The sequence below is a fragment of the Ursus americanus genome, chromosome 3, assembly GCF_024610735.1.
Source record: "Ursus americanus isolate L20-20 chromosome 3, mUrsAme1.1.p, whole genome shotgun sequence".
NCBI lineage: Eukaryota > Metazoa > Chordata > Mammalia > Carnivora > Ursidae > Ursus > Ursus americanus.
In genome coordinates this window covers 61322609-61329874 of record NC_142129.1, presented here as the reverse complement: position 1 = coordinate 61329874, position 7266 = coordinate 61322609, and the positions used below count along the sequence as shown (strand labels likewise).

At 41.6% G+C, this 7266-nt stretch overlaps 1 pseudogene; it reads right to left on the bottom strand.

The window, feature by feature from the left end:
* Positions 1 to 1148: 1148 nt before the first annotated feature.
* On the bottom strand, positions 1149 to 1499 carry LOC123789598 (large ribosomal subunit protein eL42-like; annotated as a pseudogene).
* Between the last annotated feature and the right edge of the window lie 5767 nt (positions 1500 to 7266).

Below are 7266 nucleotides of genomic sequence, written 5' to 3'. Positions count from 1 at the left end.
AACCAGAAATTAATAATAAGGAAGCAAAATATCTCCAACTTTTTGTTTGTTGAGATTTACAAACATTAATACAAACTAGCCTTTTACAAACTCTTAAGTCAGAGAGATGTTCAAATCAGTTATTAGAAAAAACAATGGCAAGAAAGAAGTTGAGTAAAAACATTAATGGCATATCAAAGCCATAATCAGAAGCAAATTTGTAGTTCAAATCTTTCCATTATTAAACAAGAAAAAAATAAAGCGATTAACTCAGTAAGTTATTAAAGGTAAAACCAACTAACGTGAAGTTAAGCAGGACCTGTGTGTTCTCTTCAGAGCTGGGGGCCCAGACCTGTGTCTGGAAGTGGGGAGAAGCAATTAGTAAATGGTTGTTGAATTGATATGTGAATGATTAAAGAAGTGACTGAATAAAAATAGAATTTGTGGAATAAAAAGAATATTAATAGAACTGAAACTCTATGACTTCCTAAGTCATAAGGAGGCTCAGGCTGTATTCTTGAGTAGGACTAGAACTGTGAAAATGGACGGAACAGTGCAAGTGCCTGTTTACAGAGCCAAGAGGTGGGCTGAGCCAAGTCTGGGCTCAGGTGTACAGGTGGGGGAGTGCTAGAGGCCTTATGGTTCATTTCTGGAATGTTTGGCACCTTCCAGGGGGAAATCTGTCGCAGAGGAGGTTTGCCTGAGAGTAGGCAATTTGGTGGCACTGCAGAAGAAGAAAGGTTTCCCTTTCTTTCTGTTTACCTTCAAAATTCTTTGAACAGGTACTGAAGGCTTCCATTTCAACCCCCAAAACAAAACCTTGCAGTAACAAAGTGATTTAGGTTTACTGTTGAGTATTGTTACTGGTAGCAAAACGTTTCCTGAACACACAGTTTTACTTATTTATTTATTTAATAATAATTTTTTTAAATTATGTTAGTCGCCATACAGTACATCCCTAGTTTTTGTTGTAAATTTCCATGATTCAGTACTTGCGTATAACACCCAGTGCACCATGCAATACGTGCCCTCCTTATTTATTTATTTATTTATTTATTTATTTATTTATTTATTTATTTATTTTCGAATTGATGGCACTAGTTTATTTCCCTCTTACAAGACCAACTGCAACCAAATGAACTGAACGTAACCTCAAGATTTTACCGTCTTCATAACGTAACAAAATACGAAGCTTGGAACTGGATCACTTGGCCCTTTCTCTTCTTATCTCCTCCCAGTTCAGAATGCTTGCATCTCTTAATAGCCAGCATTCTCTTAGATCTGCAGTTAGGCTCGACACATTCAAGCCTCAGCACAATCTTCTTTGTAGTGTTAGCCTTTTTCCGGAAAATCGGCTTAGTCTGCCCACCATAGCCGCTCTGCTTCCTGTCATAACACCGCTTTCCCTGGGCATATGGAGAAATCTTTGCCTTTCTTGTACTGTGTCACTTTGTGGGGTTGGTGCTTGCCACACTTCTTGCAGAAAGTCTAGCGGGTTTTAGGAACGTTCACCATGTTTGCGAGAGCACCATCGGCTCGGAAAGAACAGTGCCCTCCTTAATACCCATCACCAGCCTATCGCATTTCCCCCCACCCCCCGAAGCCCTCAGTTTGCTATGGACTCTGGGAAACAAAATGAACACACAGTTTTAAATAGGGAAAGTTGTTGCACTGCTGGGCCCGAAAAACTGAAGGAGGGGTTGGGTTTTTATTGCCACAGGAAATAACATAGGATCATTAAAGACTCATTTTGATTACACATTTTCTTCCAGAAAAGCAAGAGCAACAAATAGTATCCCAAGCTAATGACACATCATGGGATGTATTGACTGTGGTAAAGTCAACTTCTCGTGGTTCCCTGTGTCAAGTCACTCTGACTGGCTTCACTTACACGTGCAACATCCCCAAGTCTCCTGAGGTTGACATGAAATGATACATTTTTATCCACTATCAATCCTTAGTCCTCAAAAAATTCCCATTCTTTTTACCTGTGCGAAAAATCAACCAAATTGAAATGAAAGCCTTCACATTCAAAATATTGAATACTGTAGATAATTAAAATTTCCTATCATGACAAGGCTAAGGTCCCGCTCACCTGGCCTCCCACTTAAAAGAGCCCAACATACTCCTTTTGAAATGGACAGTATTTTTCAAGATCCTGTTTAGGCTCCAAGTGAAACCTCCTAACTTCTCAGGTGCTTCATACAAAACACTGGTTTGCCTCTTTGCTTTTGTTTGGAAGGTCACCTTTATCAGGGCTGTAATTAATTCTTGCCAGGCTAATAGTGTTCCCTGCGAATCACACAGGTCTTGAGGGGAGAAAATTGATAATCTAATAACCATAGCAAAGTGAGACATCTTCACCTTCCAGACCAGGTATCTGGCTTTCTCTTTTCTTGGCTTACAATGAGGTCTGTGGTTATGATTGCTGCTAGCGGTAGGAGAAATTAAAAAAAAAAAAAAAAGTTTCTTGGCTTTCTGTAGGTTAGCAGCATGTCCCGGTTTTCAAGTACAAAGTCAGATTCTGAGTCAGCCCATCCCCTTACCTGGAATCAGAGGGTTTTCACGCAATAAGATATAACAGCTTAGCTTGCATGAGGTTTTTGGGAAAAAGCCAAATATTCAAAAAACCATCTGCTTGCACTGCTCATAAATCACAGAAATGATTGCCCTTGATCTGCAGCCATTCCCCATTATAGAGGATATTGGTTTCCAAAAGATGTCACAGCATATTGAAATGAGATGGTCTCTTCCAAGCAGAAAATTCCTCTTTACCATTACATTATATAGTGGAGTAGAATTATGTCATGTTAGCCCTCAAAGGCAGATAGGATCTCAGAGAGGATGCGGGTAGAGGGGTGGTTGTAAATTTTGCAACTAGCATAAAGGACAAGCCACTAAAATTTTTTATGCTTTGCTCCAGTCAAATGCTGTAAGAGTTTGAAATGATTGGGAGCAATGAGTTCTATTTCTGAAGATGTCTTTGAACCAGGTGTCCATCTTGTCACTCGTAATACTGTTTCGCACCAAGAGTGAAGACAACAGCAGTTGATAGAATGAGTATAAAGAATGACTGTACTGCAAATAGCCCTTGAAAGCTAGACACTGTTATTATTTAGCGCTTGGGGAACCATCTGCAGAATACTTGGCATTGTGCAAAGCATAAGGGATGACCGGACATCTGGCCAATGGCTTTGATGATCTCAGTGAGACACGACCTTCCATGAAGCTGGCGTGGCACATGCATGCACCACTCATTTACCCTCTGTTGTCACAGCTAGTGAAGCACTGGGTCTGAAACCCACAAAGCATTGGGAAATTCCTAATGCATTCTTTAACGCCCAGGGTTCACTCCAGCTGGGCTGATCTGACGGCATGTTTCTGGGTGATCTATAGGGAGCTAGTTGCAGTAACAGGCTCATATGTAGTATCTTTGTTGAGAAAACGGTTGCAATGAGGATTCTCTCATTCTAAGTTTACTTTACCATCTGGTCAGAAATCACTCATGTGGTGTGTATCTATCTCGATTGACATGAAAATTCTTTTGTTATTAAGTGATGATATATATCTCAGGTAAGTATTCAGATGTCTTTAATAAGCATTAAGTACTATAATGTAACCAGCCTTGATTATCATTTTTGGTTTTAATTTGTTTTTTGTGACAGTCCAGTGAGATTTTATTAACCTGTTTTAGCTATTGAGGATGTTGGGATATATTATGTGACAGTCCAGTGAGATTTTATTAACCTGTTTTAGCTACTGAGGATGTTGGGATATATTATGTCTCATACTTGGGATTGGGAAGTAGGGAAAAGGCCAGAGTGGGAGAGAAAAGGAGGAGAGAGTGGTTAAGTGAAAGATTTTGGTGTTTTACAGACCTGGGCTTGCATTCCAGTTCTACTGCTTAAGGAAATACATGATCTTGGACAAGTTATCTAACCTCTCTAAGGCTGACTGTCTTCATTGATAATAATACTACTACCTCATAATAATGTTATGAGGATAAAAAATACACATAAATGTATACATGTATTATATATGCAGGTGTGTGTACATAGTGCCTGAAAGAGTTCTCAGTAGTGGGTAGCTCTTATTCCTCCCATTCAAGAGAGTCGTATTTCCAAGACAAACTCTGGTAGAACAAAGAAGTTAGTGTCTGAGACAGAATGGAACAACCAAAGTGAAAATGAAGACAGGGCAGGATCCTTTCCTTTACCCCCCCAATGGGTTATGTGTTTTACCAGTTCTTATGAGGAATAGATTGGAAGTTCAAATTGCATTAACAGGGAACACTGTGTGTGTGCCCGCACACACTCAGATGCATGTGCCTGTCTGTGTGTACATGCTTCAGGGTGTAAGGAAAAGAAATAGGTTCTGTTACTTGAGGGATGGAGACTTATTTCAAGGACACCTGGAAAGTAAGGAAATACAGGGAGCTCTTTGCAGCTGCCTTGGGCTTCAAGAGCCTGCAGTGAGGTTCACAGCTGTTTAGGCTACGGCAGCAGCTCCAGTGACTGCTGTGTGTATGAACACTCAATCGTTCATCATTCCTCAGCAACATGCCTATTACCCACGGCCACCCTGCTCTAGTGAGCACAATTGTCTTGGCTAAAGTTACACCTTTCCCTCCCTTCTCCTGACTTTCAGAATAGCTTATCGTCTGTCTTCTGTTGCTTTTCTCTGAGGACCGAGTCTCCGGGTGTCTTGTATGTACTACAGGGTCTTGTCTCCCTGGCATAGTTGATTGATCCAAGGGCGGACACCTAAGCGGGGACAATATTACTCTTTCTCGCAGGAATTACAGAATCAGGATGGATAGCTAGGGAGGAGCAGCTGAGTTTTGTCAACAGCCACCCTCTAGAGCAGGGTTTCTCAGCCCTGGCACTTTGACATTTTAGGCTGGGCAATTAGTTGTGGGGGCGGTCCTGTCTATGCATCGTAGGATGTTTAGCTGCTTCCCTGGCTTCTACCCACTAGATGCTACATGCACTCTCTCTGTACTCCTCTCTCCCAATCTGCCATGGTCTGACAATTAAAAATGTATCCAGATCTTGCCCAATGTCCCTCCAGGGGGACAGCACCTCTGGCTCAGACCCACCGCTCTAGAGCAGTGCTAGCAAAAGTGTGGTCTAAGGACTAGCAGCATCAGCATCACTGGGGAGCTACTTAATAATAGAAAATGTTGGCTCTCACCTCAGAACCAATGAATCAAAATCCAGTGGTTTCACAAGGTTTGCAATGACTTTTATGCTAGCTAAATTTTGAGAACCACTGCCCTAAAACTTTGCTATCCTAAGTGTGATTTGAGTATCCATAGCCTCAGATCACATGAGAGCTTATTAGGAATACAGAATCTTAGGCCCACCCCAGACCCAGGTTCAGCATCACCTGGGAGCTTGTTATAAATGCAAATCATTTCTGATTTTTATGTATATCAGAAACTCTGGGATTGGAGCCCAACAATCTGTTTTAATAAACCTTCTAGGTGATTTTGATACAGCTAGTTTCAACAATGGCTGCCGATTGGTATCACCTCTGGGATTTTGAAGGATATTAATGCTTGGGTCCCTTTCCAAAAGATTTTGATTTTAACTCATTTAGGGTATGGACTGAGTATCAGCACCAGGATTTTATAATTCTCATGTGAGTGTAATGGGCAGGCAAACTTGAGAACCACCACCAAAGGCAGAGGGTTTTCAGTCTCTACTGCAAATGTCCCTGGAGCTTCCATGGTTTCTTCACATCTCAAATATTCATTGCTCAACCTTTATTTTAATTTGGGGGCCACTCCTATACTCTTCCACTAATGTCTGCAATTAAGCTAGCCAGAACCCATTTCTGTTGGTACAACCCTAGTAACCTCAACCCAAATAGCCATCATACAGGGGAGAGCTTGTGGTAGACTCTCAGGAAATATGTAAAGCCAGGTATTTCACATTGGTCATTGGATTGTGTGTGTATGTGTGGGGGCACCCCAGTATATTCTGGAATGGAAAACTAGCAGCCTCTGATATACAGTGGGCCATGAGGGACACTGCTCAATAAGTCTCTTCCTGCCTGTAGCCATTGGGCAAAAGGTTGCAGCTAGAAGTCATTAGCCTGTAATAGTCACAGCATCTGGGGGAATTGGTGCACTGGCCTGGACAAGGAGGTCTGGGTAAGCCATCAAGAGTAGCTTCTGTATGGGTTCATTACACTGATGATGTTAAAGTGATGGGCCTGGGAAAACAGGAACTGGAAGATGCCCCCAGATGTTTTGGTTCAAGGGATAGGAGATAATGCTTACAAAGATTCTGGGGTTTGATACTTTGACATTTCTATGGCATTAATGGTTTAGAGCATATTAGGATATGATTTCTAAAATAAAGGACATGGTATATACCTGGTGCCTCCTACATGAGAAGGAGGCACCACCCAGAGCACGGCAATCCTCTTCATATTCTGAAGACAGTTTGCATCATATCTGAAAGGAACATGTCGTGCATGGTCTCTGACCTAGTTATTTGGCATCCTAGTGGGCTTTCGTAGGTTTTACTGTGTAACAAAAGCCTTGAGAATCTAAGTGGCTAACAGAAGTAAGCATTTACTTTTCTTTTACTTGAATCGCACGTTGTTATGGCAGCTCTACCACAGGCAGCAAGGAGGGTTCAAGGTCTGCTCTCTGTGTCTTTTCATTCTAGATTGCCACCTACTTGGGATGTTCTCTTGGTTCAGGGCAAGGGTACAAGAGAACGATTAATGCACATCACATTTTAAAGTATCTTTTAGGAACTGGAATACTGCCATATCCACTCATATTCCACTGATCGAAGCAAGTCATATGGTGGTGAAACCCAGTCTATGAGACAAGAAAACATATCCAGAGTAAATCATGCAAGAAAAGAGAGAGAAAAATTGTGAAGTTTTCACCTCTGGGTATCTGAAAATCTCCCAGAGCAAAAGAAGCATCTTGGCTCTTTCATAGCAAAGTTTGTGTTGTCCTTTACTCAGCCCTAATGACCCAGCAGTTCCAAGGGTACTGTTTGGAGACCAGATGCACAGTGGAGTCTGTGATAAGCCCTAATGGGACAATCCAGTCATGATCTCTAGAGTTTGAGAGCAAGCCTTGCTCTTCTTTCAGGTGACTCCTCCTTTTCAGAATGAGCTCCCAGATTTTAAATGGACTCTGGTGAAGACAGAGTCCCTGGTCTTGGACAGCTATAGGCTTTGAGCTATTCATAAGCTACTAATGCTCTTTGATATACCTAGCTTGAAAGCTGGGCATAGCTAGTCATATTCCATCATCAA